This window comes from Microtus oregoni, unplaced genomic scaffold (assembly GCF_018167655.1).
Source record: "Microtus oregoni isolate MIOR12 unplaced genomic scaffold, Mior012 000002F_ref0000024, whole genome shotgun sequence".
NCBI classification, from domain to species: Eukaryota; Metazoa; Chordata; class Mammalia; order Rodentia; family Cricetidae; genus Microtus; species Microtus oregoni.
In genome coordinates, this window is record NW_024543061.1 from 14,230,376 (window position 1) to 14,253,145 (window position 22,770).

At 48.1% G+C, this 22,770-nt stretch overlaps 1 protein-coding gene across 2 annotated transcripts in view; it reads right to left on the minus strand.

Moving 5' to 3' along the window:
• Positions 1–22,770, minus strand: part of Tcf7l1 (transcription factor 7 like 1) — a 168,959-nt gene that overhangs the window by 144,432 nt on the left and 1,757 nt on the right. The gene's annotated exons all lie outside the window — the stretch shown is intronic.

Here is a 22,770-nt window from a genome sequence, read left to right on the forward strand (position 1 = left end):
AACTGTGAGGAAAAACGGCCCGAGGGGAAGACAGCTTGTGCCACAGAGAAAAGCCTGGTCAGAGTTAAATGCACAATTCAGTTGGAAAATCTTCCTTAGGGTGGAGAGCACAACCTTCTGAGGGCGGACAGACAGTCGGGGGTGGGAGAGGGGCTCTGGCCTGTGCAGAGGCAGGAGGCTGGTGGGGGAGCCGGAGCTAAGGGGTTCTGAAGCATTTTCAAAGGCTTCACCAGATGCCTCTCTGAGAGGAAAACCAGCGTGGTACTCTGCTCAGTAAGTCAGTTACAGAGAAGCAGAGAACCATTATCTTAAAGCTGGGCAGGTGGATGAGAGACACACTAAGAGTAGACAGCGCTAGAATTTTCCTTTAAAGGGGGAGACGGAAACTACCCCCACTCCGGCAGGCGCACCAGTGCGCACGCGCCGGGAGAGGGGACTTAATCTAACCTAGGCCCGATAGTGTTCAGTAATTCCAGCACAGCGCTTTCCTTAGGATAGATGCGGGGATAGAGTATGTCTAAATCTTCTCATGTTTTTAAAAAGCATGAGAGTTTCTCTTCAGAGCTTGTTACAGGGTCTGGTCTGGCTGCTCAGAGAATACTGGACACGGAAGCTAAAGTTGGGAGGTTCCAAAGACCATTCGGGTTTGTCTGCAGGAGTAAGAGCAGGAGGTGCGCTCTAGGCCGCAGAAGCGGGTTTCCAGGGAGATGTTGAGGGGTCTCTAGGTGGATGTAAAGGGCCCGAACTTTGCTCCCACCGGTCTGTCTATCTTCTGCCCCCTCCGCCCTGCTGCACACCAAGCCTGACTCCTCATTCTCAGTGGGGTTCCCTAGCACCCAGCCTCCTTGCCCCCGCTTGATGCAGAATGCTTTTCTCTGACCTTCGGACAAGCATGCTAAGTTTCCAGGGCCCTCTCCATCCCAGATGTGGCTTCTAAAATTCATGTCCCCTCTCTTCACAAATGACAAATAATTATATCAATTGCCCCTCACCTTTTGTTGAGCCCAAGATCTTCCTTGAACAGAATGGAGGGACTCGGGAGGGGTAAATCCACCAGGGTCTCTCTCTGTGTTCTGCCCAGCTCGTTTTGCTCCCTCAGTCACCTGAAGGCAGTCTGCCCACTGCCCCAGCTACTTCTCAGCAGCTCATCCAGAGACGTCCTCAGTAAGTGTCACAGACCCGCCAGAGACACCCTGTTTGTGAGTTCTAAAGCTTGGGGACCCCAAAGCTCAGACACAAATGACGGAGCCTTAGAGTGCATGCCTACTCTCTCCAGTTCAGCATCTTCCCTGTGGAGGTGGCACGGTGCAGGCTCACGTAAGCGTAAGCAACTGTGGGAAATGATGCCACACAGCAGGAGCTGGGTTAGAGAAATCTGGATCTGAAGCCTGTCCCTTCCCCTAAACTGCTGTGTGACTTCAGGAAGGGATATTGGCTTCTCTGAGCCTTGATTTCATCTTGAGTAAAACAAGGATAACCTTGGTGCCCACTGCAGGGTCATTCTGAGGACTCAATGAAGTGATGAATATAATACTTCTCTAAACCACAGAACAGAGAATGGAAGTGTTTGTATCACTGCAAAAAGTGCTCAGGAGCTAGGGCTGAGAAATGGCTCAGTTGGTGATGTGTTTGCTACTCAGACCTAAGGACTTGAGTTTGCATTCCCAGTATGCAAATCCATTCAGCAGCATGATCTGAAATCCCAGAGTCAAAGAGGCAGGGGCAGGACACCCTGGAGCTCCCCAGCAAGTCAGCCTAGCCAAATCAGCAAGCTCTACATTCAGTGAGAGACCTCGATCAAAAAAAAAAGCCGGTCAGGTTGTACAGTGGGTAAAGGCATTTGCCGCCAAGTTGGATGACCTGAGTTCTCTCCCTGAAACCCACACAGGAGAACTGACTCCTGGGAGCCGTCCTCTGACTGCCACACACGCTGTGGCAAGTGGGCACTGTCCATGTGTGCGTGTGCATGTGTGCGCACACACACGAACTGATGTGATAAAAGACAGAGAGGGACTGAAAGATACCCGATGTCAACCTCAGACCTCTAACACACATGTACCCCCATATGACACACACGGAGCACACACACACATACACAGAGAGAAGCGCATGTCCCGGTCCTGGTAGGTTTCTCATGAGCCTCCTCATTAGCTTCTTGTTGTTAAGTGGCTTCTTCCCCTTCTGTCTTGAAGATCACTTAGCCTAAGCATCCTTGGCGTCTCTCCTAGCTAGACGCTGGTAACATGTCCCCTTCCTTACGAGTTAAACATCCCAGATCTCTCTAGACATTTCCAAAGTCTGTTGAGGTGCATGCCCTGTTGAAAACTGCATGAGTGAGCACAAGTTAATCCACACAGACTATGGGCACATACCGGTCAGTATAATAAAGAGTAAATGGGCTAGGCTGGGGTGTGTACTTTCCTCACAGGCATGAGGCCATGGGTTCAAGTCCCAGCAGTGCAGAAACCAGAGATGGTGGTGCACACATGTAATGCCAGCACTCTGAGGTGGAGGCAGAAGGACCAGAAATCAAGGTCACCCTTTGCTACGCAGTGAGGGCTACAGCGTGGGCTATAGGAGACCCCGTCTCTAGGCGGGGGTGGGGGTCAGGAGAGGCACTGAATATCCATGTACGGAGCACTTGAATGTACTCATGGAAACTTCATAGGAATCAAGACTCCACACACACAGGCCCTCTGAGTTTCTTTACATCTGCCAGCACGGTCACTGGGCTCGTAAAGACGCCTGTAGACTTCATTTGGCATATACATACAGAGTCCCATTGAATGCAGCGGCTTGCTGGGCCCCCAGCTCCCCCCCATCTGGTCAAGAATGTACTCAGGAACTCGGCCTGGAGAAGAAAGAACACAGGGGGTTTCTGTGTGCTCCCTGCCGGGTCCTTGCCTTCAGCAGACTGGAGGAAAAGGAAGCCACGCCAGGGCAGCAGGCTGTGTCGGTCATTCCTGAGGCAAGGGGCATTTTGCCAAATGTGCGATTCCCTTTGACTCGGTGGATTTGACCCAGCTCCTCTGTGAACTGTTTTCCTATTTCCAAAGACCTAAAGGCTTGATGAATAAGGCCTGTGCGCACTGTCAGGAGACCAGCGGACACCGGCCCACCTCTCTGGGTTCAGGAAGGGTGAGTGACCAGGACGAAGACCAAACGAACCCAAAGGCTCAAAAACTGGACAGTCGAAGTGGAGGAGGGAGCACGAATGTCTGCTTTAGAGAGAAGACTGTTTACCCAGCGTTACTTAAAAACAAGAATCCTGAATTCCCTCCCTACCTCATTATGACTTCTTCAACATTTGTTTTTAATTTATCCGAGATCATAATCTTCACTGAGAACTGCATATGAGCCAAACTTGAACTCGAAAACCAAGCTAGGCCTTTTGTTCTGCCTGCGCTAATTAGTGTACAAAGGGGAGTCTGATTTCTTCCCTCCCCGCAGTCAGAAACACTGGTTCCCATTGATATAACTACCAGCATTGGAAGGGGGTGCAGGCTGCCGACTGGGTAGCGGCCCCGGAACAGGTATCAGGAAATGAAGGTTCTAATCCTGGCTGGCTCACGGCGCACCACTGAGACAAGTTATTTCAAGCACAGTGCTTTATCTTTAAATAACTGACCGCTTCCTGCTGGACGTGCCTAGTACCTGAACTAAAAGCGACGAGGGCCTCGGCCCTCTAGTCATCTGTATTTGAAAATGAAGTACCAAGAGTAGACCAGCCAACAGACCCATCTATGGTTCTCATCCTGAAAACGGTTTCCCTGCAGGACGGTTTCCATTAGACCCAGGGGGGTTGTTAGAGTGTACCCTCTACAGTTCCCTCGTTCATTCAACAAATCCCGAGTGAGAGCCTTCCGTGTGCCTGGTGCGAAGAATGTAATAAAGATGGAATAGCAGATCCATTCCCTGGCGTCTTCAGCAAGTTTGGGATCCAGGAGACAAGTATGTTTTGGATGAGAAAGACACAAGTTTGCCAAGAGGGAGATGGGCTTAAGAATGCTCAGCAGGGTGCCTCGGGTGAAGCTGGGTGAGGCTGAGAGGCAGAGGAGGCACGGAGCAGGGCGGGACTTCAAGCACAAGGAAAGCCTCAGCCAAACGAGCAGAGGAATCCTGCACGGTCCACTAGAAGAAATCCTAGGTGGCACGGCAGAGGCCTGAGAAGAACTCCCCAGAAGAAGCAGGGAAGGATGGTCCATCTACCTATTAGCATCCCAAAGGCCTCTGGGAAGCATTCAGAGAGGCCTATTGTTCTCCAAGCCTGTAAGAACCTTCAGTCTGAAACAAAAGCCCTTGTTCATGTAACTGGAAAACGATCGCGTGTCCTCTTGGAGCGGCCAAAATACCTTGAGTTGCTAATGTAATTCTAAAGTATTTTCCTTGGCAAAGCTCTATAAAAACATATGGTCTCGGCAACCGCTCGCCTACTCTCCGGCACAGAGAAGTCCACAGACATGAACCAGGGAGCCAGGTTCAAAGGTCCATTTCCAGCTCAGACCTCTGCTTTATTTGTTTTTAAAAGGCTGCACAGCCTCAACTCTGGGAGGAATTGGGAGGGAAAAGAAAAACTACCATAATAAGCAGAATGAAATGATCGGCCACCAATGACCGACTTCTCAAAACTACACCATGGAGTACAACAGGAGCACACAATCATTACTCTTGTTACCCAAAAATTTCCAAGAAGACAGGTTTCCGTGTTTATTTTATTTCATACTGTGCAGAGAGAGAAATATAAATAGACAATATCAGGTATTCACACACATGTAGACTGAAGGCAGACTTTTTACCCAAGGCATTGTCTCAGGGTCATGCTGATCAAAATCAAAATTTAATACCCAGGGTCCTTCAGAATATAAACCCAAGAAAACTGGCCACCCCAAATTAAACATAAGGGGCTAAAGATATCACTGAGTGGAAGAACACCTCTCTGGCGTTGGTGAGGACCTGTGTTTGATCCCTAGCAAGAAAAAAAAAATGCAATTAAAGAGATGGCTGGGCTGGGCTGGGCTGTACCTGGGTAGGAAGAGAGCTTGCCTGGCATGCACAAAGCCTTGGGTTTGATTCCCAGCACCGCATAAACTGGGCAGTGAGGTGCAGGCCTATAATCCAGGCATGCAGGAGGTGGAGGCAGGAGGATCAGAAGTTTGAGGTCACCCTCAGTTACACAGCAAGCTAGAGGCTAGCCTGGGCAACATGAAACCCAATCTGGAAAACAAAAACAAAACCCATAAAATGGGGCGCTGTAGAGATGACCAGTGAGCAAAGCACTTGTCCCCAAGCACAGGGGCCCGAGTGTGGAGCTCCAGCCTCCAGGGGTAGTGGCAGCCTGCCTTAATTCTGCTTTAAAAGTAGACAAGAGGGCTCTGGGCTTGACTGAGACCTTGCCTTAAAGAATAAGGTGGAAGAACCATGGAGGAGGTTCCTGACATCAACTTCAGGCCTCTGTATGTACAAGCATGTACACACATACACACACTCACACATATGTTGGGGAAGGTTGCTCGTTTTTTCCTGGCTTAGTATTAATTATTTCTATTAATCTGTGTATTGTCACGTGGCTGTGGCTTTACCCTGTAAGTTCAATCCAGCGTCTGTCTCTGGAAGGGGTACATGGCTTCTCCACTTTGCCTTCTTTCTCCCAGCATTCAGTTTAGTTTTCCCACCTAGCTCTATTCTGCTAAGCCACTGGCCAAAACAGTTTTCTTCATTAACCAATAAAAGCAACACATAAACAGAAGGACTTCCCACACCACACATACATGTGCCCAGAAACATGTAAACATGTATACACACAATGCACACTACACACACAAAAATAAAAAGAAAATTACATATATGTATGTATATAGATACAAATATATAATTATACATATATATGTAATAAAAATTTAAAAACCAAAATACATATGCTGAAAATCCAGTGTACAAATAAAATTTCACAGACCAGGCATGGTGGTCCATGGTTTTAATCCTACACTCTGGAGGCAGAGGCAGGTAAATTTGAGGCCAGCCTGGTCTACACTGTAAATTCCAGGACAACCAGAGCTACATAGTGAAAGCCTATCTCTGACAACCCAGAACTTGCTCAGTTGGCAGAGTTCACCTTGACAAAGCCTTTACCGTGTGTTGGGCGCTACCCTCTGCACCCACTGACCACCTAGTGAACCTGTGCATCTATGGAGTACGTCCTGCAGCCTCGGCCTCAGCATGGAACAGGAACCTGTCACTGAGACGTAGCTTCAATCTCAGTAAGACCTGAATGTCCATCTGATCGACGCCCTGATGTTCTCATAAGCTGGCAAATGTTTGTCGTCAGTGCGGTGATGTTAGGACTGAGGACACGGGCATGGTACTGGATCTGCTCTCATGACCTGGACACGCCCTCTCATGATCAGATGGACATTCCATGGGAAATGAGTGGAAACCCTCCCGCGAGCTTTTTCCTTTATGTTTATTTTATTTTTAGTTACAGATGTATGTGACTGTGTAGGTATGTGTGCGTGCAGGCGCCAGTGTCGTCCAGAAGAGGGCGTGGGGTCTCTCAGAGGTAAAACTACAGGCAGCTCAGAGTCACTGGAAGTGGTGCTGGCAACCAATCCTGGGCCCCTACATGAGCAGTTTGCTCTCTTAACAGCTAAGCCTTCTGTTTCTCCAGCCACAACTAGTGACTGTTGAAATGCTATCAGTTGGCAGAGGTGTATGTGATTTTCCTTTTTGGTTTTTCCATGTAGCCCTGGCTGTCCTGGAACTCGCTCTGTAGACCAGGCTGGCCTCAAACTCAAAGAGATCTACTTGCCTCTGCCTCCAGAGTGCTGGGATTAAAAGGTAATTTTTTTTAATCGAAAGAATAAAACAAATGAAAGAGATTTTATTTAAAAACAGTTACCATGTATAATTACGATTACTAGGTAAACAGAGAAAATGACTCAGCGTTGAGAATATATTGAAGTCCCACACGGTGCTGTACATTCTTAACTCAAGCATTTCAGAGAGACAGAGGTAGAATTATTTGTGAGTTGGAGGTCAGCTTGGTCTACACAGCAAGTTCCAGGCTAGGCTAAGCAGGGCTGTACCATGAGACCCTTTCTCAGAAAGAGTTATACTGAAAAGGGTGTCTTTTAGAGCAAGAACACTTATCAGACGTTTTTGAGATACAAGGGGCATATTTTATTCCACTGCTAATCTCGCTGGTACTGCCTGGAGCCCTTGTGTACTTTACATGTGTGCTTTAGTGTTTACATTGAGGTTTTTAAACACCAGTTCCCATTAAAAGAGGCCAACTTGGGGGCTGGAGAGATGGCTCAGTAGTTAAGAGCACTGGCTGCTCTTCCAGAGATCCTGAGTTCAATTCCCAGCATACACTTGATGACTCACAACCATCTGTAATAGCATCTGATGCCCTCTTCCGGCCTGCAGACAGAGCACTCACACTGAACAGAAATATAAATTAAAAAAAAAAAAAAAGAGTCAACTCCCGAGAACTAGCTAGCTCCATGTCTGGGCCAGGGAGTGGACAGGGCAGACCTGGAACGGCTTGTCATGCCTCCACTTGTCCAAAGGACTCAGTAGCCAATTAGAAGAAGCACCAACTGGCTAAAGATGAGAAAATTTGAGTATCAATAGGGTAGCATTTTCCAACAGAATGGAGGAAGGGGAGTGGGTTAAGTCCTGAAGTGATGTAGGTGGGCCTTCTACTTTCATTGGTCAATAAAGAGACTGTCTTGGCCTTTGATAGGACAGAAAATTAGGTAGGCGGAGTAAACAGAACAGAATGCTAGGAAGAAGGGAAGTGAGGACAGACGCAATGGAGCCAGCCGCCAGGTCAGACATGCTGAATCTTTCCCAGTAAGCCACCACCTCGTAGTGCTACACAGATTATTAGAAATGGGTTAATCAAGATGTGAGAATTAGCCAATAAGAGGCTATAACTGATGGGCCAGGCAGTGTTTAAAAGAATACAATTTGTGTGTTGTTATTTCGGGTGTAAAGCTAGCCATGCAGGAGCCGGGCAGGACGAAAAGCAGGCCTGTCCGCAGCTCCTCACTACACCTAAGTTCACTATAGGTTAATAAGCTTCACAGGACAAGAGGAACTAACGGGGAATAGTAAGGCGAAGAAGCGAAGCAAGGAAACCACTTTCCTTACGTGATCCCCAGTGAGGGTCTGTTAACTCTGGAAAGTGCCGGTCAGGAGATCTGTAACTCTGGAGGCCAAGAGGGCTTCCACCCCTACTAGGAGTAGGTCCCTCAGCGCAGAGATGCCCCAACCGTGCAAATGAATAAGCGTAGCTGTGTCCTAATCAATCTTTACTGATAAAAGTGTCAGCTTGGATTTCATCTGTGGATGGTAATTTATTGCCCTTTGATCTAAGAGAACGAAACAGTTGACGATTGGTGTTGTTCCCTTGCAACACTACAACTCCCAACATCCCTCTGGACTCCAGCGCACGCAAGCGCGGGACACATTTCCCAGAAGCCTTTGCATCCCCCGTTAAAAGCAAAGACAAGCCACGAGTTCGTCCCTTCTTGTCCCTTCCCTTTGTCCCTTCCTTTCACTTTTCCTAGTGTGTTTTCCCCTCCCATTAAAAGTGTACCACGTGGGACTGCCGCGTGTCTGTGTCTTTCCTCGTGTAACCCTCGTCTAACCTGCAGGAATTAAGAACAACATTTTGGTGCCGTGACTCGGACAGACATCGGTCAGAAGCAAAGAGACCAGCTATGCCAGGATGTGACCAGCACCCAGCCTTCTCTCGTGCCCCCCAAAGACGACACCCATAATCAGCCGGAAGCAGTCTTGAGAGTTCGCCGCCCCAGTTCCTTTGGGCTGTGGTGCCTGGTCTCCTGCTTTTTATTATAAGGAAGACCTGGGAATGTTGTGCTTTCCTGTCGCTTTAAGGGACAAGCCACGCCCACTTTCATTACCTCTGACCTGCCCACCGCCATCTTGGGCCCTTCCTTTTCTGCTTCCTTGACGTATGTGCTTTTTATTATAAGGAAGACCTGGGAATGTTATGGTTTTGGTCCCTTTAAGAGGCAAGCCACACCCATTCCCCTCCCCATCCGCTGAGGCAGGCTGATCTTCAGCTTCCGGCCTGAGCTCATTCTCTTTTCCATCTTCCTCTCAGAGAGGCAGCTTCGCTTCTGCCTCTCTCCCCACTTCTCTCTTCCCCTTCTCTGTTTCTTTCTCCTCTTCTCTCTCTCTCTCTCTCTCTCTCCCTCTCTCTCTGTCCCCCCCCCTTCACCCTTCCTCCTCCATAACCCCCTGAATAAACATTCAACCTCACCCTGCATGTCGTGTCTATCCATGTTTCTGTCTTCTGCCCGCCTGCCATGTGTCTCCCTGCCTGGAACCAGCCATTGCCCTAGGACCAGCAGCCGTCTCTGCCTGGGGCCCACTGCCTGCTGCCACATGGCCCGCCACCACCACCGCTCAGACCACCTCTCTGGGACCGGCAGCCATTTCTGCCTGGGACTGGCTGCTCCCAGGGCCCGCTGCCTGCCACCACATGGCCCGCAGCCACCATTTGGAACCTACAGCATGTCTGCTGCCTACTGCCGCGGGGATCTTGGAGCATTTTTAAAAAAAGAACAACAATAGGTACTTTCATTTAAAGAAAGTACAGGCAATGAAGGAAGAAGGAACAATGCAGACTGCAGCCACGTGGACTGGCTGGGAAGGGAAGGGGAGGTAGGTGCTAATGTCAGAGAGGTGCAGCCCTTGAACGCCTCCTTAGGAAGCAACCTTGAGATACAGCTTAAAAAGAAAATGCTGGTGGTGGAGGAAAACCTCTTCACCTTGCTGGGTGTGGTGCCGCACACTGGACATGGTGAAAAGAAGAGAGAGAGAAAGAGGGAGAGCGTGCGCTTGCTGCCCCAACCCCAGGAACCCAGGTGGCGGGAGAAGTAAACCACGCCCACATTGCTGTCTTCTGACCTTCATGCGGATGCCACCTACACACATAAAATAAGTAAATGTAACTTAAAATGTTTTGAGAATATAAATTTACAGCCTGCCGCCGGGCAGTGGTGGCGCACGCCTTTAATCCCAGCACTCAGGAGGCAGAGGCAGGCGGATCTCTGTGAGTTCGAGGCCAGCCTGGTCTACAAGAGCTAGTTCCAGGACAGGAACCAAAAGGTACGGAGAAACCCTGTCTCAAAAAAAAAAAAAAAAAATTACAGCCTGCCCTGTAATTCCAACCTCTGGGAGGCTGAAGCAGGATTATGAGTTCTAGGCCAGCTGGGGCTACACAGCAAGAGTTCACCTCAAAAACCAACAAAATGTTAGCTCTAAAGCTGGGTGTGGGGCTCGAGCTTGTAACATCAGTCAGCATCCCAAAGGATTGTGCTCTAGGCAACAATGGGCTACAGAAGATCCCGCCCCTCCCCAATAATAAACCAATTATCAGACTGTGACAAATTCTACAGCTGTCAGATAAAAACCGCTGATTGCAGCTGGTAAGCTCTTCCCATTCTATGTGGAATGGAACAAAATATAACCTTTGCTCTTCAAATATCTCACTAAGAAAAAACTCCTCCCAAATCACGGTTGTTATCCCTTGAGAAGCCCACTCTGACCCAGACATAACGACCACAGCTCTCCAGAGACCCTGGGCTCCTCTTGTTTGGTTTTGGGGCATTTTGTTCTGTTTTGCTTTTTGTTTGTTGGGTTTTTCGTTGTTGTTGTTGTTTTGGTTTTTAGAGCACTGGGATCAAACTCAGACCTGAAGTCTGCATGCCGGGGGGCACTCCTCTTCTACCCGGCCTTTACCCCCCAGACAGACCACAGCACCTTGTCCCTTCATCTTACTCAAGATTCACAAATGCGCCGGTGACCTGAGACAACACTGCCCCTGCTCCTGTGCCAAGGTTTAAAAAGTGGACCGTTTGTCTGGCAACCACGACACGAATATCAATCACCTGTGTTAGGGATCACAGGGGTGCGAAACTGTGGGCAAAGTCTGGTACAGAACATGATACTTAAGTCTCTTACGCATTTCCTGTAAGATATTCATGCATTAGAAAAAAAGAAACAGTAAAAACAAATAAAGAAATATAGTAGATGTCTTGGGGAAACTTGGCAAGCTTACTTGGGAGTGGGAATGATGTGAGGTAGGGTGGCCTTCCAGAGGCTTCCTGCCTCAGTCTCCCTGAGGTGGACACACCATGTCCAGCTCCCTGCAGACTGGATTCTAACCCAGTGACAGACCGAAGCACTCACTCCACAGCATGAGGGAGACAGGCAGACCAAAGAGTTGCTCTTTGGGTGGCAGCGAGCAAAAACCCATAAAAATCAATCATAGCCTGTCACTCAGCTCCTCCCAGACCAGGAAAGCGGCTCTTCCTCTTTCTAAACAGCCTAGGCAACAGTAGTTGTTACAATTTTTTGTTTGGTTTTGTTTTCTGAGAGAGCTGAGATTGAAAACCAGGGCCTTGAGCATGCTGGGCAAGCCCTCTCCAGCTAAGCTACACTAGCAGAGGTCCTTTTGCTTTTAAAGTGCATGCTTTCTCTCTCTGTGTGTCTGTCTGTCTGTGTGTGTGTGTGTGTGTCTCTCTCTCTCTGTCTGTCTGTCTGTCTGTCTCTGTGTGTGTCTGTCTCTCTGTGTGTCTGTCTGTCTCTGTCTCTCTGTGTGTCTGTCTCTCTGTGTGTCTGTCTGTCTCTCTGTGTCTGTCTCTCTGTGTGTCTGTCTGTCTCTCTGTGTCTCTGTCTCTCTGTGTGTCTGTCTCTGTGTGTCTCTGTCTCTCTGTGTGTCTGTCTGTCTCTGTGTGTCTGTCTGTCTCTCTGTGTCTCTGTCTCTCTGTCTCTCTCTGTATCTATGTGGTGTGTATGAGTGGCTGTGTGTGTGTATACATGAAAGTCTAAGGTCAGCTTTCAGGAATTTGTCCTCTGCTTCCACCTCTCTTACTGTTCTGGTGACTACATACTCCAGGCTAACTGGACCTCAAGTTTCCGGGGTATTTTCGGGATTCCGCCTTCTATCCCCCTATGGGAGTGCTGGGATGACAGATGCCCACTATGGCCTCGGACATTTTACTTGAGTTTTGTTGCTCAAGCTCAGATCGCCTAGCTTGTAGATGGGCTGGGATTTGAGGCTAAAGTGTCCATCGCAGCCCCTCCCTGGCCAGCTCGCTAGTGTTATCTGGGAACCCCTTTGTGAGGATAAGCCTCTCCCACTGCAGAGCTGTGACAGGAGGGTCGTGCCCTGACAAGCATATCATAACACAAACACCGAGGCTGGAAAACATTAATAGACGCGCAAAGTGTTCATCTCACACCCGTACACACCCACCACAGCTCTCCTCTACATTAGCCCACTCAGAAAACAGCCCAAGAAGATAAACAATGAGAAAGTTAGACCACAGGCTGGGGCGGTCAGGCAGATCTCTGAGCCTGAGTTTGAGGCCAGCCTGGTCTACAAAGGGAGTTCCAGAACAGCCTGAGCTGTTACACAGAGATACCTTGTCTTGAAAGAAAAAACAAAACAAAACAACAACAACAGGAAGGAAGGAAGGAAGGAAGGAAGGAAGGAAGTCCACATTCAATTTACATGACACAAGAATGCTCACAGATACAATAAAGTAGGGCTGGTCCAAAGCAGGTAGTCAGCAACAGTGGGTCAACAGATGAAGGCCGATCAAATGGAGGATAGAGTGCAGAATCAAGAAAGTCTAAGGCAGCAATTAGCACCATCTCTGGAACTGTAAATAGACCTGCCTGAAGGCTAACCACCCCAGGCACCTAAAGTGCCCAAGAAGCGGGGATCACATTGCCACTTCTTTAATCCCAGCACTTGGGAGACAGAGGCAGGTGGATCTCTGTGAGTTTGAGGCCAGCCTGGTCTACAAGAGCTAGTTCCAGGCTAGTCGAAGCTGTATGGTGAGACCCTGTCTCAACCGTCAGTCAGCGGATGGTGCCTAAGAGAAAGGAAGGAAGTCACTGCGGAGACATCACTCATTGTCTAACTTGCGCAACCATTGCTGTAACTTTTGCTCCAAATGGCATTTTCACACTCATTTGTAAATTATTTATCTATTTTTTATTTTATGTGCGTTTTGCCTACATGTATGTCTGTGTGTGAGGGGGTCAGATCTTGGAGTTACAGACGGCTGTGGAGCTTCCGTGTGAGTGCTGGGAACTGAACCCAGTCAGTGCTCTCAATCGCGGAGCCTTCTCTCCAGCCCCTCAACATTTACTTCTTGGCCACTTTGCTTAAGGGGAAAATGAAGCCTCCGGGGAACCAGGTCCCTCCTCCACCCCCAAGGCTCTATTACCTTCAGGGCTCCTAGGATTTATTTACCTCATAGCTTCCGGGAGGATGGAGGATAACAGGGAGATTATCCATCAGATCCACAGAGTTCACTGTGGGAAGGGTTCTAACAGATCCCGAGACGCTGGAGGCGCCTACAAGGGCCTTTTTTTTTTAACACTGATGTTTAAATACTTGTGCTGCCAAATATAACAAATAAATCCCTTAGTATGTGCACATTTAAATTCAGCATGTGTTGTATTTTAAATACAGAAGGGTTTTGTGGTATACTGTCTCTAGGGCATGCCTCCCTGTGGCAAAGGGTCACATTCCAGTGAGCACACCTGATCCCCGTCTTCTGTCTATCATTCACTTCTGTTTGCTTTAGGCAGGTCAATAATCGCCTGAGCTTACTCACTATGGCTAACAAATCTGGACTTGTAAATTGATCTGGCTTGCGTACTGCTCATTCCTACTTCTTGTGGTTTTCTTTCTCATCTTCAGATCCACCTTTTTTTCTTTTTCCTCTCTCCTAGTTTTTTCATTTGTTTATTTTTATTTTTTTATTTTTTGAGACAAGGTTTCTCTGTGTAGCCGTGGCCCTTCAATTCCTGTCTTTCCACACATTTCCTCCAGTCATTCCTACAAGCCCTTGCCCCATTCACCTTGAGGGATCCAAGATACTTCACCTCACTAAGATCCTGGGTGTTGTGGCGCACGCCTTTAATCCTAGATTGGTACCTAGCAGCAGTCGGCTCTCCAGCCTCTTAAGGAACCCCAGCTTCTAGCAAGAGCAACTTGGAAGGCCATTTCCGGCCTTTCCCAAGCAGTGTGGCTTTCAGGAGGAGAGCACCTCCCTGGTGGTTTGGAAAAGGGGCAAAATATGCTGAAGGCTAGGGGCTGGAGAGCCGCTTTCCAGAGGACCCAAGCTCCAGGTCCACTACCCACAACCAACATCACAGCTGCTAGAAAATCCTAAAACTCTCCTTCTGGCTTCCTCTGGCACCTGCACACCCGGTGTAATACATTCACTTAAACACACACAGATAAAATAACAAATTAATTTAAAATAAATCTTCAAAAAAGTTGAAACCTTGAAACTTCTAATTTCAAACCATAACTAACACACACACACACACACACACACACAAAGACACTCATACCTCTTCTGCAATTCCTAAAATAATCACTGTGTAAACATCCAGTACTTATCTCTTTAGTAATAAATCAGTGCTGTCATAGTCTGTCATAGCTACCTGAGACTGATTTGGGCAGTGCATAAGGAAAGCAAGTGACTTAACCAAGTGTTTTAAAAAAGGCGCTGTAGGAAACATGGTTTCCATGCTTGGTTTCTCAGGGTTTGGTTTGTTAAGCCAATCAGACTGTAATGCAAACTCAAGGAGAGCAGGTGGGCCTCCTCCTCCTCCTCCTCCCCTCCGAGGAGCTTCCACAAAGACACACCTGTGTGTACTTCCAGCCCTCACTGATTTCGACCAGGAGAAAGCAGCTTCCAAATGTCAGCAGATAATGACTTTTTCCGCAGGTGGTGAGGCTAAAGGTCACTGATCCCTCGGCAGCACAGTCCAGGCCGGACAGCTTCCAGCCGCCCTTACTCACTGCTGACCAGACGTGGGATGTGCCCAGTGCCTGTCTGTGGCACCGAGGTGAGTCTGTCCCCTCTGCACACAAGCTCACAGTCATATCAGAATCTCTGCACTGAGGAGCAAGCCAGCGCCCTTGCCTCGGGATGGCCAATGATTCCAGGCTTGTGTGTAAAGGCATGAGGAGAAAGGAAAGAGCTAGCTGTTCTGGACTTTGGACGCAACCTAGTTCAAATCCTGGTGCTTGAAACAGCCGATAGTGTGCCTCTGTATGACACACTTGACCTCTACGAGTCTATTATTTGCCCAGCCACAGAATGGGATTAACAAGTGCCTACTCCCTAGCGGGTCAGAAAAACACTGAGATTTTAGTAGCCATTGCCAAGCGCTTTCCAAATAGGGTGATACCATTTCTACCCTCTCAAGAGCAGCCTTTGCTACACAACTGCGGCAATGAAGTGGTTTGTCTGCTTATTCATTTATTATTTATCTGTTTGTTTGTTTGTTTGTTTGAGAGGCAGGGTTTTGGAAGACTCGAGAGATAGCAGCGGTTAAAAGCATTGGCTGCTCTTGTAGAGGACTGGGGCTCAGTTCCCAGCATCCACACTCGCTCTTGTAGAGGACTGGGGCTCAGTTCCCAGCATCCACACTCGCTCTTGTAGAGGACTGGGGCTCAGTTCCCAGCATCCACACTCGCTCTTGTAGAGGACTGGGGCTCAGTTCCCAGCATCCACACTCGCTCTTGTAGAGGACTGAGGTTCAGTTCCCAGCATCCAGTCCCAGGAGACCTGGTGCTCTCCTACGGCCGGCCTCCGTATGCCCTGCACACACTCGGTACACAAACATACACGCAAACACTCATACACAATAAAAAACAAAACAGACATCTAAAGCCAGCCACAGTGGTGCATGCCTTTAATCCCAATACTCAGGAGGCAGAGGCAGGTTGTTCTTCTTGAGTTCAAGGCCAGTCTGGTCTACATAGTGAGTTCTAGGTCAGCTAAGAATATACAGCCTCGTCAAAACAAAAACTTTAGACTAGAAACACAATGAAAAGGAACGATTATGGATTTAGAAATTTGCTTTATAACCCTAAAGTTATCAAGTGGAATAACAACGGGTGTACTTGCATTACTTGGTGCGTTACAAGAAGAGACCAGTGCCTGGGAAGATATTTCTGGGCAGACAGCAGCTTAGAACAAAGACCGAGCCCCTTTCCTTGCCTTCATGTTCCCTTCATTGCCATGTGCCAAGGTGTTAGAAAGTGAACACGCTGCCTTCATCCCCAAATCTGATCCAGTTTAGAAGGCAAAAGGACACAGCACACTGTTTAAATGTGTATCCGGCACGCACGAAGCCCTGGGCTTACCCGGCACAACATAAACCAGGCCTACCTAGTAGCACATGTCTGTAATCCCAGCATTCAAGACAAAGGGGCAAGAGGGTCAGAAGGCGCTGACCAACTGTGGGGGCAGCAAGGTGGCACAGGAAGTAAAGCGGCTTGCTCCTAAGTCTGACAATCTGACTCTAGCCCTGGACCCCAGCCAGGTAAAGGTGGGAGAGGAGAACCGACCGCACACAGCTGTCCTCTGTCCCCCACATACACACTGTGGCACCCACCACTCCCCACAGCTCATTCACGTACACACTAATTTACTTTTCAAATTTTAACATAAGCCCGGCAGTGGCAGCACACACTTTTAATCCCCGCACTCGACAGAGGCAGGCGGATCTCTGTGAGTCTGAGGCCAGCCTGGTCTACAGAGCTAGTTCTAGGACAGCCAGGGCTACACAGAGAAAACCTATCTCAGAACAAAAACTTAGTTTTAATAGCAGAGGTTTTCATTTTACATTAGAACAAATTTCCAGAGATTGGTTTGCAGCGTTGCGTGGCACAATAATAAAAAAATAAAATGTTTTAAAAGAGAGAAAAGAAAAAGTGAACTGAATTCTAGGACCCTCCCTTCAGCCAACTCTCCCTTGGTTTTACTGAGTATTAAAAGGCCAGCCAGGGGCTGGGACAATGGCTCAGAGGTTAACAGCACTTGGTACTCTTGCAGAGGACGAGTTTTGTTCTCAGAACCCATGTTGGACTGCTCACGACCTCCCGCAACTCCAGCTGCAGGAGGCTCTGACACTTCTGACCTCTGTGGAGACCCATATTCACGGGCACACATACTCATATTCAAAAATAAAATAAATCTTTTTAGGAAAGTCCATCTAGCCGCGCAGTGCAAGACTCCCCTTGATGTCTAGCACGGCCACCTCCAGTGTCAACAAGTCTGTAAAGCTGGGGTGTCTACACAGAACTTCTTCCACTGATGAAGGAAGGATATCGCCTCATGCCAAAGTTCTCTCATCTCTTCTCCTTCAGTCATCTTAAATCCTGTCAGACTACCCCAAACAATCTCTGTCCAGCCCTCTCCAAGCCCCTTCTCCAGTAGGCCCTCTTCTTTCACAGCCAGGCCTCTTCAATGAGTTGACTAAAGACGACTTGTCCATTATCTTTCAGGTAACCCTAGGTAGAAAGGGAATTGTGGGGCTGGAGAGATGGTCTAGCAGTTAAGAGTACTGGCTGCTCTTCCAGAGAGGTCCTGGGTTGGATTTCCAGCACCCACAGTATGGCTTCCAAACACCTGTAACTCCAGTTCCAAGGGATCCAACACCCTCTCGTGGACTCCCAGGCACCAGGCATGCACATGATCACCTACATACAAGCTAGAAAAACATCCATACACACAAAAATACAAATAAATCTTACAAGAGAGAAGAGAGAAAAGAGGGAGGGAGGGAGGGAGGGAGGGAGGGAGGGAGGGAAGGAGGAAGAAGGAAAAGAAAAATAAGTGCAGTGTGGAAAGCCTTTCCTTCCAGGTTACTCACAGTCCCTTACCAATGAGATCCCCTTCAGTGACTGTCTTCTCTGTTCTGGGCATCTCTCCCTGCTCTATGCATGCCCCCTGTTCTGTGCATCCCTCCCTTCTCTGGGCATCCCTCCCTGCTCTGGGCATCCTCCCCTTTTCTCTGATACCCTTTCCCCTCTTCTCCCGCAACATTCCCCTTGCACCCACTGTGTCTCGGCTGACACCAAGCAGTTCCTCCAAACCAGAGCCTCTCACAGCCTGTTTGGGCTCTGCTGTTGCCAAACTATTTGCAGAGCTTCTGTCCAGCACCGGGGTGGCAAAGATAGAAGGTGAGTATTCCACTTGTAGGAATAATTCCCTAGGTCAGCCAGGCTGGGAGACCAGAGTGAACTGTGACAACAGCTACTTTTCCACCTGGGTACCCACATTCCTCTCCAATGCAGCCTTTCCCGCCTGCCGGCATGCATGCCCTGTCACCTCTGCCTGGCTCCTGTGAGTCTCCTCTACAGTCTAGTTTCCCTCATCCTCATCTTTCTAAGCAGTGGTAGGACGTGTTTGAGTCACAGTGCTTTTCAACATAACTTTTTTTTGTATGTTGCTGGAGCTCGAACCCAGGGCCTAAGGCAAGTTCTCTACTGACAGGTACATGCCTAGCCCTTGGAATAACTTTTGAGGGTTCTCTGCTGCCCCCTGAGTAAGAACAGATTGCTCTCTTAGCATTCAGGGCTTAACATGCACCTTCTCATTCTAGGCAACAGAACACAGTAAGTTCTATTGCAACTAAGAACTTTTCTCCCTCCTTGGGTTCCATCTCAAGATCAGAGAGATCGTAAGTAAACACAGCAAGGCCATTTAAGTAGTTTATAACTAGCAAGAATTACTTGGACCTAAAACAAGCTGGTCACAGTAGCACATGGTAGCCCATAACCCCGGCACTTAGAAGGCTGAGGCAGGATGATTGGCATGAATTTGAGGACAGCCTGAACTACATTGCTAGTGCCTGACCAGCTACAGCACTACTACGGTAGTATCCCAAGTCCCTAGTCTCCCCTCCACCCCACTCCACCTTCCCGCCCCCCCCCAAGCCTGTCCCCAACAGCAGCAAAGAGTGGGTTTCAAGGATTAGTTTAAAGACACCACCACTGGCCTTCCTCGAAACATCCTAATTCAAAGCAATTTTTCCAAATTTCTTATTCTAAAAAACACCCTTCCAGATTTAATTGCCTCTTAAGAGACTTCCTTGTATCCTTGCAAAGGGCCGGTGTTACAGTGTCCTAATGTAGCTTATCCCCCCAGTCCCTCAGCACCACCCAGGGTAAGCTCTCAACACATCAGAGGAAGTCAAGAGTTACAGATTGATTGTAAAGTATGGGAATCTTGAGTATCCCCAGTGTAGCAAATGCAAGTCGCCTCCCACTAGGACAATGAGTACAGCCTTCTGGTTACAAAAGGTTTCCAAAAAAAAAAAAAAAACAAAAGGTTTCCAATGGGCTGATTATTCATCCCACAATTCTGTTGGTTAACCTTTCAAGTGTGTAGGTCTAGAGATGGCTTAGTGGTTAAGAGCACTGGCTGCTCTTACAGAGGACCTGAGTTCAATTCCCAGCATCTACATGGTGCCTCACAACCATCTGTAACAACAGTTCTAGGAGATCCAAGGGCACTTCACAGGCATGGTGCACATCTGTGCACATGCAGATAAAACAACCACAAACAAACAAACAAAACACTGCAATTCTGCTAGTTTACTGTTCAGGACAAAATACTGTTCATAGTCATACCTGAGTGTGCATACGTGTATATGGCTAGATGTGGACATGTGTGTATGTGCATGTACAAATTAGACCACTTTCTCCTTGAGAAGCCCTAGAAATGAGATCAGTGGAGAACGAGGTTAAGCCATAGGTTTCTAAGATTATCACAAAGCAAGTCAGATATTCCCTGCCAGATCCACCTACCCAAAGAAAAGACTGACAGGACTCAAGTCCCGCCTCAGAGTTTGAAACCGAATGTCACCCCAGCAAGCCAAGTGCCAAACTTTCAGCAACACAGTCAGTCAGGGCACTCCCAAAAGCTCACTCTATGTGAAAAGCCCTCATTAAACTCAAGAGTTATATTTAGCAAAAATGGAACAGAAGTTATATTTAGATGAAATGACTTAAAAGAATTTTTACCAAAAACAGCATGTTTAGACTGAGCAAAAAAAGGGGGGGGGGTGTAGGCTGGCTATATGGTTCAGTGGGTGATGGTGCCTGCCATCAAGCCTACAGACGTTTGATCCCCAAGACCCACAAAGCAGGAAAGCACTGACTCCCACACTGTCCTGACATGGTATATGTGTCCCCCCAAAAAATAATAAAATATAGTAGAGTGTATGAATTGTTCTTTAAAAGAGAGAAAAGGTTTTCCTTGGTTGTCACATAAATTTTCCCCAAACAACCTTATTACGTGCGTTTAGAGATTCTGTTTGTCTGGTGGAACAGAAAGGGCACACCAACGGTGTCAGCCAGACGGTGCATCCTCAGGAAACACGAGAGACGTAAAGCCAGGACAGCCGGACAGAAGCGTATGCTCATGCAGAGCGACTCCTAACTTTACACGCCGTGCTCAGCGCCTCCCCTAGCGCCATGCTGGAGGCACAAACTACTGCCAGTACAACGCTGGCCTGCACAAGCACAGCCAATACGTCCTCTGCCTTAGCCACTGTTTTCAGGCAGCCATTATATTCTGTTCATCAGTTTTTGTTCGTTTTTGTTGCTGTGGAGACAGGCTCTTGCTAGGTAGCCCAGGCTGTCCCCACACTTAGAACGATCCTCCCATCCTAGTCTTGGGTGTTCCAGGATTAATGGCATGTGCCATTATGCTTGACTTAATTTACATCTCCTTAGCAAAATTGTCGTCGGGTTAACCGACTATATGGTTTTGTAAACCTGCGCAAATTCCCCTCTAGAATGGAGGTATGTATAGTCCGGTATGGAGGCATATGCCTGCCTGTGACGTCAGCAAGAGGACCACTGCACGTTCAGGACAAGCCTAGTCTGTAACAGTTCTATAGCAGTTCTAGGTCAGCCAAGACTAGACAGTTATCTCATAATATAATATAATTCAATTCTAGACCTTGTCTCACCATGTTTTCAAGTACTAGGACTAGAACAGAATGTGGCAGTCATTCCCTTCTCCACAAGTCTCAGGTATCCCAGAAAGAGAACATTTATGGTGACACATCTGAAAACTTCGCACTCAAGCACAGGAGGATCCAAGTTCAAGGCCAGCCTGTACTATATAATGAGACTCTCTCAAAACCCAGGTTAGGGTGACCTCTCCCCTAAACAGTCTCGGGAAGAGACTGCTTCCCAGCATCCCAACCAAGTCAGAGTGGGGAGCAGAGGAGATGACCCATGGGGAACGACGGCCTGACGACAAGACTGGCTAGCTCCAGGCAACAGAGATGCCAGTAGGTCAGGGTGCTTAGGCTCCTGTCTGCAACACCTAAGAGCCACAAACTGGAAAACACCGCAACCAGTCTCCACTTTGACTTTGGGTTTGGTTATTTCCATAAAATCAGAACAGCAGGGAAATGGGATTCCCCCCCCCACACTTTAATAACAAAAGCCTTAAAACAGTTGCATAATTTTGAGGTAAAACAAGACCTAGAAAGCAAACACTGAATCATCTATTCTAAGAATCTTCTTCCAATCTACCAGCCCCTGCAGTAACCCTCAACTATCTAATTTCACTGGAAAACAGCAGAGGTCTAGTTTTGTCTGAGTAACCACTTGCCTCCCTTGGAAATCATATTAATTATATTGGTATGATTATCAAGAAGGTAATAATTTCAACCATAGAGTTCAAACAAGTGTTTATAAGTGTTCTAACTTGCTTCATTCACTGGCCACGATGCTCAAGAATTGAGCAAAACTAGAAAAGAACTTTTCTAGTCCATCAGTGAACTTCTCAACTGAGCAGGGCAGCTCATGAGAGAAACACTGAGGGAGCTGACCTGCTGCTGCTAGGCCAACTCGTCAGGGAGATAAGACATAGGTATGGGGGTGAGATGCGACCCTGCCAGTGGGCTAAGAGATGGCTCTGTGGGTAAAGGCCCTGGCCAAGTCTGACCATCTGAGTTGGCCATGGGAATTCATGTGGCAGAAGGAGAGAATCCAACTGTAGAATCCAAAGGTCGTCTGACCTCCGCACAGGTACCCTGGCATAAGCTTCAAAAATACCAATGCGAAGGCACACACAAACACGGAAAATAAATAAATAAGCGTTAAAAAAAAATAAAAGAAATGGGTGTGCGGAGGAACTACCTGGCCGAAGGAGGGAGAATTAGCCCTATCTGGGATGTTTCTAGTGACTTTTAACTTCCTAAGATCTGGGTCAGAGCTGACACGTGGGCATTAGTGGCTCCAGATGAGAAAACAAAAAAATGGAACTAAAGTGGTCTGACTCACAAACAGAGAGTTATGAGAACTTCCTGCACCTTAAGGCGCAGGCGGAAAAGTTGATGGGGGAGCCCCCAACATCTGCACGCACCTTCACCTTGAAAGAGCAAAAGTGTATAGGTCAATATCCACTTTTCAAAAGGACTTCTTGGGTTGCCTTGAAGTGCAGCAGGCCCAAAGCTATGGGGTCTCCATCCCAGAGCAAGGGCAAGAGGTGTGTGTGTGGTTCCGTGCCCTTCTTCATCCATCAAATGAACTTCCTCCAACCCCAACCAGTGAGAAAACACACACACACACTACACCAACTATGGATACCGTCGGCCTTACCAAGGAAGGAACCTTGAAATGACAGCAGAAAAGACCCATTCAGCACCCGTCTTCCCTGGCAGCCCATGATTATAATCCTACTTAAGATAAACTTTTACAAGAGCTTAGCACGGAGAATGAACTAATCGACTCTGGGAAGCTATGTAGGAGGCAGAAATGATGAGGAGGAAGGTGGGCACCCAAGATCTACCATCCGACCCACCATCAGCACAGGAAACCTGGGTGTGGAGTAGCGGCTCGAAGGCCTTACCAACCCCGAACTGCACCCCTCATACTGCGGGGGA